Consider the following 13,328-nt stretch of genomic DNA (forward strand, 5'->3'; position numbering starts at 1 on the left):
TTTGAGTGAGGTCGTCATGGCTAACAATAAAAATGTTTTTATGATGAATATAAGTTAGAGTTTTATCATTATTGATTAATATAGATAAAATGATTCGATCATGTGAAGCGTACGAGTGAAGCTATCACAAAAGAGTGAAAAGTTTCGTCTGAACTTTTGATGTAGTCATGGTGGATTTCCGGAATTCAAGGAATTTAAGGAAATCTTCTAATTAGAAAGAAAATGTAATATCATGATTAATTAGCAAACTGCTGGAATCACGGTAAGGATAGAACTATCAAGAAAATAACCTCTTGATATGTTTAGAGATTAAGTAGAATGAAAGAGTTATGTATCATGGCACATGATGAGGGTAAGATCTGTGAACCATCATTACGTTACATTAGAAATTCAGCATGACTTACTGTAATATAACCACGTTGGCCTGACGTCATTATATTATACTAATTCATGCTTCAATTCCCAACACTTCTCCAGAAACCATTCGTAATTCAAACTCGAAATTTAAAGAAATTTAGAAACTGAGATAGTTTCCTTTATGATGTAACACGGATAGCACGAAGAGATAGATAATTTCGAATAAAGATATTTATGAAGGTATCTTCCGAAATATCTAAGATATTTATAACGAAAGATACGATGATATCTTTAGAATTTAAAATATTTAAGATCAGAAGATGATGAAGAAATTCGTCCTCAAGGATTTAGAGTAAGGAGCAAGGTATTCGCTAAAGAAATCATCAGCTTTTTTTTTTTCAAAACTCAGAAAACTGATTCATAGACTAAAGCGCTTTTCAGAAATTCAGAATTAAAGTTTTGTAAATCCAGGAGATAGAATATATATATATATATATATATATATATATATACTTATATATATAATTGTTGTCGTAGAATCGCTTAGGAATTTGAGATTATTGATTGATGCCTCCCGGTATTTGGTATGGTAATTATCGTTACAAGATGCCGATGAGTTCATGATAAGACTTCAATAGATAAATATAGTGATTTGTCAGAGAGATTTAAACCAAGGGGCAACGAGGTTGCTTGTACATCTGCTGGTAGTATGGGGGAATATAAAAGGTTCTCCGGTAACAATAAAAGAGCAAGCATATATATCAAGGTTATAATAAGATTGTTTCGAACGAAAAGTCGAAGTTGACTTGCTGGAGCTGTGATAAAACTGACTATTGTGAAAAAGAATTGCAATGTTATTTTCTATAATAACAATGCCAAAGGAGCTAGCACGGATACGTGTTAAACCTTTACTCAGGTTCCAAGAGTTTTTCAGGTGCATAATTATATGCATAAATCTTTTCTTCCGTAGATGAGATGCAGTTGGTTCATCCTCTCGATTGAGGTGTTTTCAAGAATTACGAAAGGTTTGAACGCAGATTGTAATCGTCAAGATACAAATGAGGTTTAAGATGAAATCAAGTGGCAAACTTGAAGAATTGTTTAGTTTCATATGTTATAATCAATATTTTAATTTATTTTAATTGTACAATGTTGGCAGTCCACAGTTAGCAGTCCACAATTAGTAATCCTTAATTAATACGTATCGTGACCCGTGTACATGTCTCAGACTCGATCACAACTCAAAGTATATATATTATTGTAGAATCAACCTCAACCCTGTATAGCTAACTCCAGCATTACTGCATATAGAGTGTCTATGGTTATTCCAAATAATATATATAGATGCGTCGATATGATATGTCAAAATCTTGTATACGTGTCCCGATATTTAAAGTGCGTAAAATAAATAACAGAAATTAAATGACGATAAATAAAATTGCGAGAATTAAAATTTCGATAATTAAATTGCGATAATTAAATTGCGATAATTAAAATGTAACAGGGAATTAGGAACAGTTAGCTGGGAACAGTTAGCTAGGAATAGTTAGCGTGGATTCTTAACAAAATTTCTCATAGTTAATTTGTTTGTTTCTAACAAATTTTATTTTGTCCAATGTTTTCTTCATTATGCCACTTGTTGGATTCTGATAGGTCAAAAATCCAAATATGAAATTGAATGAAAATAGTTATTCTGTGGTGAACGAATTCGTATAAATGTTGATGTAAGTAGAATAGTAAATGACTATTGAATCAGATTCGAAGAATGTACAGTGTAACTTATTAATGTGAAATCTAAATATTCCTCGGGTATTACCTACCCGTTAAAATATTTTCATCATTAACAATTTGTACGAAAGAATTTTCAATTACAATCTTTATGAAAATATATATACATATATATTTTCTTCAGAGGTAATTATGGATTTAATGAGTCAATATGATATTAAACTCATTTGATTTTTAGTTAGAACAAGAATATATAACCTCTAAAATATTAGAGATTACATAATCGTCATGTCGAATGAAGATAAATGATGTAGAACGATTCGCAGATTGATGATTATGCTCGAGGTACATAATGAGATGTTGAGGCATGGATTATTGATGATACTGGTGCTGTTACTGATGGTACTATTGGTACCGGTGGTGTTGCTGAAGCTGGTAAATTTTGCACCATATTCTCCAAATTTATTTCTCAGGCGCGAAGTTCGTGGACTTCTTCTATTATTCCGGGATGACTGTCTGTAAGAACGGGCAAATGAATAAGGTTTAGAATCTGAATTATGATATAGTCGTGGCGAGATATTCGGAAAATGAGGGTGAAAATGGTGTTACGAACAGGTTCGCCGGTAAGTGCTTCAGGTTCTTCATCAAGAGGTGAATTCGATTAGTGGAAGGGATCGCCTTCTGCGCGTCTCTATTGATTAAGTTGACTACGAACCCATCAGATGAATTGAGGATGGATGATTGGTTGATTCATTCTGGTGATGTTGCTTTCGGAGCTTAGGTGAACATCCATGTCGGAATAGCTGTCGGAATAACAATCGGAATAGCTATCGAAATCTGAGGGACTCGAAATGGTTGAGGGATTCGTCTCGTACTATCAGATGAAGGATTTTCGATAAGAAATAGGTTATAGGGTGTAGATTAGTACTCTGCAGTACATAATTTACATATGCATATATAATACTAAAATCCCATAAGTTACGGAGGAATCTACAGAAGCTGTCAGGCAAAGTCTACAGTAACAGATATGCTAAGATATGAATTAGCAGATACGCTAAGATACGAATTTTGTCTATACACTATTCATGCAATCATTGCATTAAGATGTGTCTAGACTAAGAATGATAAGCAGGTAATTTCCTAAGGATGATAAGTAGGTAATTTTCGATACGAAATGATAAGCAAAACTTTTGACATGCAGACACGGTCGAAGTCCAGACCCACTAATGCATCTAAACAACTATCAGTTAGACACACTAATGCAAGACCTGATTCGCTAAGACTACCGCTCTGATACCACATGTCATACCCCGTCCTAATCCATCTGGACGAAGTCACCAACATCTGGTCCCATTGCGATGATCGACTCCAAATAATGTCTTTAAAATAAGCAAATGCACAGCGAAAGATTTCTTTCATATCTGAGAATAAACATGCTTTCAAGTGTCAACCAAAAGGTTGGTGAGTTCACAGGTTTATCATAAAACAATAAAATTCATCATTTTGATAGACCACAAGATTTAAATGCTGCATGGTACAAATGAGCTCGAATCCTATACCCACCTGTAATATACATGCGATGTCTTTTAAATACAATACACATTTCTCGTGTACGAAATCCATTTTTTTCATAAATCTTAGTAACCGTACACATATTCCGTGCACAAAAATAACATACATATAACCTGTGTAAAAAATCATTCTCTCGATACATAACATTCACTTTACTTTCATTGCTTGGCTTGGTAACCGACCTTAACATATAATGCGCATAATAATATCCCCAAAATAGAACATCTCGTCTGTATAATAATCATATAAACTTCGAAGTACTAAACACCACGCCCACTAGCCCTTCCTTCTAGTGAACATTCTGGGTGGGGGTGTTAAACCCGGTAGCTACCTTTAGGATTCGCGTCAATTAAGCGTGCACTAATTCTCAAAATTAGTGATGTTCCCTAATTCTTAGGTTACCAAGCAATAATAATCAGGGAAAAATATTCATATCAATTGTGGCAATTATCACGTCCACATAATTCAATGGTGGCAATTATCACGTCCACATAATTCATTCGAGGAATGTTTTGCTTGTGTCTATCTCGTCAAACATTTATAAAAGAATGTCATGTATTCGCAGTTCAAAACATATTTCAAAAGCATTTAATAAAGCAGTTGTAAAAGTAGCGCATGTATTCTCAGTCTCAAAAATGTAAAGAGTAAAAGGGAATCAAATGAACTCACAATACGATATTTTGTAGTAAAAATATGCATACGACGAAACTGAACAATGCAGAGTTGGCCCCGGATTCACGAACCTATATCAGTTGTATATTTATTAATATTCATAGTTGTAATTGAACACATGTATATATATAATTATATTAGTTATATTATATGTATTAAGTATAGTTTTATATAACTAATAGTTATTTGATAAAATAATATTAATAATAATAAATAAGAAGTTGTATCTTTTTATGATAATAATAATTAGACTAATAATAATAACAATACTAATAAAAATAATGTTAAAAATAATAATAATGATAATAATAGTATTTAAAATGCTATTTTTAATAATAATGATAATTCTAACAAAAATGATAATTTTTATAATTTTTTATAATAATAATAATAATAGTAGTAATAATAATAACTATGATAACTATAATAATAAAATTTTACCTATAATGATAATAATAATGATATTAATATTATAATGCTTTAATAAAGATATTAATGATAATAATAATAATACTTAATAATAACTATTAATCATAATAATTATAATGATAATGTACATTTTAATACTTATATTAATACTAATAATGATACGATAATAATCATAAAAATAATAATAATAAAAAAATAATAATAATAATAATAATAATAATAATGGTAATAGTAATACTATCTCATAGAAGTAGTCCTTAAAAAAATGCCCAAGTCCGGGTTTGAACCCGCGACGTCCCGCTAACTCGATAACACCACAAACATGGAATCAATTCTATTTTCCTATCAGCGACAACATCATCATCTTAAACATCAATATTTATACCATTTTCATTTCGATAACTGTCATAAACTTATTTCTAGTCATCATCACTTAATTATAAACATCACTTCCATTAACAATTCACCACCATTATCACGATATCATTTCATGATCATTATCACTATCTCCTCTATTCTATCATCATCATTATTTTAACATCATCTTCATAATCATGATCATCATGCATCGTTGCCATAACCATAATCATCTCTCAATTATTATCATCATAATGATACACCGTATAATATTGTCGTACACAGAATATCATTATCATCACCTTGAACATGATTCATCATCTTTATTATCAAAGCTTCACTAACATCACCATGATTATCTAATAAACTCTAACATCTTAACATACAATCAGTATCATGATTCGCTGTCATCATCGTCATCCTTCAATGACATATATCATCATCTTTACCACAAACTTATCATCATCAATTTCTTGTGTCATCATCATCATATAATTATTTATTTTGCTATGTTTGTTTGGACAAAAAAAAAATACACGCATACTAGAATTGTTAACGTGGCTTCACCCATCTATTCCTTAAACTTCTCGGCCCAAATAAACTAAACATAAGCCCAACAAATAATAGTTTCACAACTTAATTAGGGTGCACGTGAAATAAAAATCTTGGCCATCGGTTTAAAGCAATAGACAAGCAACGATTAAAATAAATTAAGTAGTTATCTGTTTAGAATTTTTGTCGGCCATATCAAATAAACAATCATCTTCTCCTTCAAATTACCCCATGAATACTTTGACGTATGATTGTGAGTATGTGTGTGTTCCATTTGATTAGTAGAAACAAACACGAAAAGAATCAACAAGTAGGCAGTCAAACGATTTGCAAGTTTGTCGATGGATTTGTTGTTCGAATAAAACAGAAAACAAAAAGTATAGCAGCTGCGACAGAAACAAGTATGTAGCAGTGATTAATAGTGAGTTGCGGTTTGGTTCTAATCAGCAAAGTATAGCAGCGACAGTTTAAGTTATAGCAGCTGTAGCAATGAAAAAGAAATAGAAAAGTTGCAGGTGGAGGGTGGCGGTCTTTGTGGAGGCGATGGCAAACAAGGATGGTTAGAAGGTGGTGTTTGAATCATAATAGAGATAGATAGATGGTGGTTGAACTAAGGTGTCTGGTTGGTTGCAAAAAAAAATACATCAGGAACATCAGAGAAGAAAAAGAAAAATAAATGAGTTGCGTTTGGGTTTTATCTTCGACTAACCACGACCAGGGTAGCAGCAATAACATTACAAATATCAGTTATATTATCATCAGTTTGGCTTGGTGTTTACCTAACAGTAACAAGAAAAGAAATAGTAATATTTGACGCAAGATGTGGTGGTTAGGTGGTGATGGGTTTCGTTCTTTTGTTAAACCGAAGATGGTGATAGTAGTGTGGGTGTTATCGGCCAACAATGGTTATTCCAGGGGTGATGTTTTAATGGTTATCGATTAGCAACAAAAGACTAGACATAGAAGGGAAGGAAGGGTGAAGGTAGCTCGGAATTGGTGGAGGATTGAAGTTTGTGTTTCTTTACTCACACATGTAACCATATATATATAATATAATTTTATGAATGAAAGTAATCAAACATACAAAGTACTCCAAATAGTATAGCAGCCTGTAATTTGGAGCTTTCTACCGACACTTATTTCCCTCATAGTACTATCGTGTCCATTGCTAAACAGTTAACGTTTAAAAGTTTTCCTAAAAATCCCAAATTTTTAGATTAAATATATTTAATTATTTCACTCATGTTTGAAACCTGATCAAAAAGGTTCGATAATTATTTATTTTCTGTTCCAATTTATATGTACGAAGTACTAATATTTAAACTTAAAAAGGTAAAAATATTTTTAACAAATCTAACATCTTCGTAATCGATTTACAGTTCAACTTTCATTTTAGTCCTTCATGAACATGTAATATATCTATATTAAAACTAACGAAACGTCAACCGAGTGTTATTGACATTTAATAATTAGGATCGAAATCATTCATTTTCAATATACACATTATATATATATATATATATATATATATATATATATATATATATATATATATATATATATATATATATATATATATATATATATATATATATATCAAATCTTAATTAACAAGTTTAAGTAAATAAATATATTAATTATATTCTTTTAAACAACTAAATATAATATTCTATATTTACAAGTAATATTTATATATATATTTATATATATATATATATATATATATATATATATATATATATATATATATATATATTTAAAATATATATGTAACTATTTACAAATAGTTGTTCGTGAATTGTCGAGAATGGTCGAAGATCAATTGAATATATGAAACAGTTCAAAATTTTTGAGATCCAACCTAACAGACTTTGCTTATCGTGTTGAAAATACAATGTCGTATCGAGAGTTTGATTTAAAATTAGTCAAAATTTTCCGGGTCACTACAGTTTTTAGTTATAATAAGGATAAATATTGTTGGTCATTGGTCGAAGAGGATGGGTGTATCAATGGAAGTGGAGAAAAGATGGGATCAAATGGGTCGTCAGTTAATAATGAAAATGGCCGAAATCCAAATTGTGTAGTGTCACATGTCCACCCTTCACCTGATTTACCTTCATCATAAGTTAACAATATTGTTCCTTTAGATTTCAAAAACAAGTTCAGCCATAATGAGAGAAGTTCGGCTGCCGGAAAACAATATGAGGTGACCGGAGTTCATGGTGATTCCGATGGGGAAAGCTCGTCGTTTGGTGTTCACTCTCCTACTTCCAACGTTTCAAACTCAGTTTTCGAAAGTCACAAGCGTGCAAATATCTCGTCGTTCGATATGCAGGTTCCAAATTCTCAAGAAAATTGCCCGGTTGATTCATTTATGGGTCCAGAAGGTTTATCGGGAAACTTTAAAAAGGAAAAAGGTAATGGTGTAGGTAGCTTAAAAGTTGAGGGAGAACAAAGGTCGTCTAGCTGTGTTGATTATGGAGTTACTTTCTTGAACTCCAAACAAGGATGTAATGTTTCCAATGAGAATAACACTTCTTTCAATAATTTAAATTCAAATTTAAATGATAAAGATAGTGGCTCAAATCTTGAGAGTCAAAAGTTTTCAAATGGTTGTGATGGGCATGGGTCCTCACATGAATTTTCTAATAATGCAAGTGGGATCGATATGGAGAAAGAGAACAATAGGCATGCATTTTCTAATAATGCAAGTGAGATTGATATGGAGAAAGAGAACATGTCCAACTTTTCTGTGCATGAGATAAACAATTCAATCAGAAAACGTGTATCTAGTGAAGTTTCTAACGGGCCGAAAGATATGAATGGTGCTCCAATTGATGGGTGTAGCTCGGTAGTTCGTTTTCGATATAAGAAGCGAAAGTTTAGGCCTTTGATTAAAAGTCATTTTATTAAGTACGTATAAGAAAGAAAAAAATGGAAGCGCAAAAGATGTCGGGAGAAGCGTACTTGGTATGAAAGGATTATTATCGATGATTTAATGAAGAACTCGGGTGAGGACGATTGTCATTGCAATTGTTATTGTGATTGTGATTGCGATTGCGATTGCGATTGCGATTGCGATTGCGATTGCGATGATGATCGCGATTACGATTCTGATTTGGTTTCATCATCGGACTCTGAATCGTAGAAGGCTATGGATTAGGGTCTACGTGTTGTGTGATTGGCTTTATAAGTTTGCTTCTCATTCATGTTCTCGTTTCATTTTGTTTTGGGTTGTGTGGTTGTTTTATTCGGGTCGCTCGAGTTATTTTGTCGTGGTTCTTCGTGTTTAGCATTTTTGTGATGTTTGTTGGTTAGGAAGTTGGTTTTTCGTAGGAGTGTTCTTTCGTGGCTTCGGTGTCCTTTCTAGCTTCTTGCTAGTTGTATTGTATTGTTATTTTTATCTATAAAATGCTTGCCTTTCAAAAAAAAAAACATAAAATTTAGGTTTTTAATGGTTAAAAGAGTAATTCAACTCATAATGGTTCATCACTGAATGTTGAACCATTCAACATCATATATCATTCAAATGTCATAAACAAATGCATTGAATGTTGAATAGTTCAAACATTCAGCATCGAAAGGGGTAATCAAACGCACACTTAGTAATTACTATAAAAATGTATGGATACATTGGATATATTGGTCAGAGGTCCTTTGAAACAATGTGTTCTTTTCTGTATAAAGGGAAGGAAGACTTTCTTAACCTTAAAATAGTTTTACCTGGACTCAAGTAATGACTCATATTTAAAGATTTTCTACATTTTATCTTAGGATACATCACATAAGTGGGATTGTGTTTGTTATTGTTATTTCTTGTTAGTGTTTTTTCTATATGGATAGCTTAGGACTTGTGCCATAGTAAGGTTCACTTGTACCTATATTCTCGTTATGGGATGGGTTATATGTAGTTTGAAAGCATTTTTTTTCACAGAAATAATACTAATAGTTGTTATAAAAATTATTCAAGAAGGTGTAATAGTTGTAAAAGTAAGGGAGGTGATTCTCACACACCACTTTTTGATCCATGTACACCTAATTACCTATTTTACCCTTAATTATACTTATAATAATAATATAAGTTCAATTATCTAGAGACATAACTGTGAATTTATGAGACAAAAGTGTAAATGGATAAAAAAGTAGCGTGTGAGAATCACATCCCTAAAAATAATTATAAGATTCTATTTTTTATGTTTTAAATTTGTAAAAATGTGTAACGATAACTTTGTAGTAACTCACCAATCTTTCTCAATAAACCCCTCATCACTACTTAACACAATCGTTATTGACTCTCGTCATTGTCACCACCGTCAACTATCGTTAGTTTCCACCATCGTAGCTCTACACTATATTATAAATTATTTATAAAGTGATCAAAACATGTACCACTATTTCCTATGATGCAATTTCTTTTTAAAGGCGAACAAATTTTATTACTGTTATGACAACTTGCCTAGCGCACCCATACTAGCGGAAGCGAGGATATAATTTGTTTGAGACAAACTTGCGAGAAATAATAGAAAGCAAATAAAGTAACTGATAACATGACGATTTAACGTGGTTCAGCAAAACTCTGCCTACGTCCACCCTAAGAGTCTCCTTTGTTCTTATAATATAAAAGAACCTGGTACAAGAAAAAATACACCATGAGTTAAACCCAAACCCAAGCCCCTTAGATTTTAGCATAAAATCTAAGTTTCCCGTACACTCTTTTACACTCCTTACAAGAATAAAACTCTCGACCTCACAAAGAAACATACTCCGTTGATATTATCGATCAACTATGTTTACTACATTTGTGATACTTTGATCCTCTCTTGGATCACTTGATCCCACTCTTGGATACATATAAATCTCTCCATGGACACCTATTTATAATCTTGCATACATGTGTGTTAGGTACATGTAAACTAGAAACATATAAATGGCTACCATCCATTTTTGACTTGTAAATACTTGCACATGTAAAAGCTCCATGTGAAACCAAATACCATTCGTAGACACATGTATTTCATGCATTCCATATTCAACATAATGTGAGTCACCTATGTTGACTACCTTCCAACAATCTCCACCTTGACGAACATTTATCTTCTTCGTCACCGAAAATACATCTTCTTCGTCACCGAAAATACTAACATCTAGTACTTTCACCATTGACCTCCTTACCACCACTGCACACACCTTGAATCACCTTGGTCCTGAACCTCGATTCAAATAAAACCTGCCAATAACCATGTGCAGCTGACCCCGTCAACTTACCCGGTTGACTTCAGAGAGGAGTTTCGAATCACCTCTCCCACCACAGTAGGATTTTCCTTCTCACCATCGTCTACATTGGTCACACATGTCCCAACATGTTCCCGACCTGTTTCTCGCATGCACGCTTTCAAAACCTTCGAGACACGAGTACATTTTGTACTCGCCACCAGACGATATAAACCCTCATACTTCTCTTGCTTCTTCAGGACCTTCCTGCCACGTGTGATTTTCATAACTCCACCTACGGCCGAATAGCCGTATCCTTGAGAATCCAACTGGCTTAAGGAAATTAGATTCTTGCACATCTTTGATGCGTACGCCACACCACCAAAAATGTTAGCAGCTCCGTGAAACAATTTTATTTTCACAATTCCAATACCCTCAACATCACATGTTGAACCATCACCTAAACTTAGCACCCTCACTTTCTTTAATATTAGCTTATCAAAATAAGCTTTCTTGGAACACACATGCATCATACAACTAGAATCTAAAATCCATTCATCTTGAGCAGAAGTAGAACCTTTAGAGACTGTGAGAACATCTCCTAAATTAACCGACTCATTAACTGCTACTGCAGCTGATGAACCCCCAGATTTATCTTCACCATTCTTTCAGAGTGGACAATCCTTCTTGTAATGACCCTACTCTTGACATTTGAAGCACTGAACACCCTTCACACTGTCTCTTGATCTGAACCTACTTTTATTACCAGATCTCTTTTCGGTAAACCTTCCATTTCCATGATCAACCAAAGCAAACTCATGCTCATAACGGCCATCAGATCTTTGTCTCTTATCCCGAGATAAAAGTGCCGGTACTACCTCCTCCATCTTTACAGTAGCCTTTCCGTAAAGAACAGTAGTAACCAAAGTATCATACGAACTGGGAATAAAGGTAAGAAGAATAAGGGCCTTATCTTCTTCCTTAATATTAACCTCAACTTTTGCAAGTTGATCCACCAGACCATTAAACACGTTCATGTGTTCAATGATATTTCCGCCGTCCCCCATCTTCAACCGATAAAGATCATGCTTCAAGTTTAGATTTGTGATCATATTCTTCCCGAGATATAACTTCTCGAGGGTCACCCACAACCCCGTCGCGGTTGTCTCGCCACTGACATTATTAATGATCTTATCACTGATGGAAAGGCGAATGGTACTGACACATCTTTCCTCGATGTCATTTCAATCGTCATCCGTCATCTTTTCTGGCTTGCCGTCCTTTTTACCTTTTAACGGCTTTGCCAAGCCCTGCTAAACCAGGACATCCTTCACCCTTGCTTGCCACAAGGTGAAATTCCCGGTTCCATCAAAAGGCTCCACCTTAAACTGCATACCGCTATTTCCCGCCATCTCAAACCAAAAAATATCCGATAAACCTGGATACGCTCTGATACCACTTGTTATGACAACTTGCCTAGCGCACCCACACTAGCGGAAGCGAGGATATAATTTGTTTGAGACAAACTTGCGAGAAATAATAGAAAGCAAATAAAGTAACTGATAACACGACGATTTAACGTGGTTCAGCAAAACCCTGTCTACGTCCACCCCAAGAGTCTCCTTTGTTCTTATAATATAAAAGAACCCGGTACAAGAAAAAATACACCATGAGTTAAACCCAAACCCAAGCCCCTTAGATTTTAGCATAAAATCTAAGTTTCCCGTACACTCTTTTACACTCCTTACAAGAATAAAACTCTTGACCTCACAAAGAAACATACTCCATTGATATTATCGATCAACTATGTTTACTACATTTGTGATACTTTGATCCTCTCTTGGATCACTTGATCCCACTCTTAGATACATATAAATCTCTCCATGGACACCTATTTATAATCTTGCATACATGTGTGTTAGGTACATGTAAACTAGAAACATATAAATGGCTACCATCCATTTTTGACTTGTAAATACTTGCACATGTAAAAGCTCCATGTGAAACCAAATACCATTCTAACACACATGTATTTCATGCATTCCATATTCAACATAATGTGAGTCACCTATGTCGACTACCGTCTAACAATTACTACAGATAAGAATACATTACCAAGCATGTGAGAGCATGGATATATAACTAGGAAGAACTAAACATCGAACATGGGAAGCATCCACTAGAAGACCAAGAGAAAAACACGAAAAAACCCTCACAACAAGATATCAAAAGAACTTAGCCATGATCATCGAAGATGCTTGGATTTATAATCCATTGATGCCATTATAGAAAAAAAATTCCTCGTTTGTCTTGAGATCCATTCGAACGATTTGATTTGAACTTCGTTTAATGTCGTTGGCCTATTGAAATGTCCCGTTCATATTGATTATAAACGTTCCATGTTAATTGATTTCTTCGCGAGGTTTTGACCTCTATATGAGATATTTTTC

This window comes from Rutidosis leptorrhynchoides, chromosome 1, assembly GCF_046630445.1.
Source record: "Rutidosis leptorrhynchoides isolate AG116_Rl617_1_P2 chromosome 1, CSIRO_AGI_Rlap_v1, whole genome shotgun sequence".
Taxonomy (NCBI): Eukaryota; Viridiplantae; Streptophyta; class Magnoliopsida; order Asterales; family Asteraceae; genus Rutidosis; species Rutidosis leptorrhynchoides.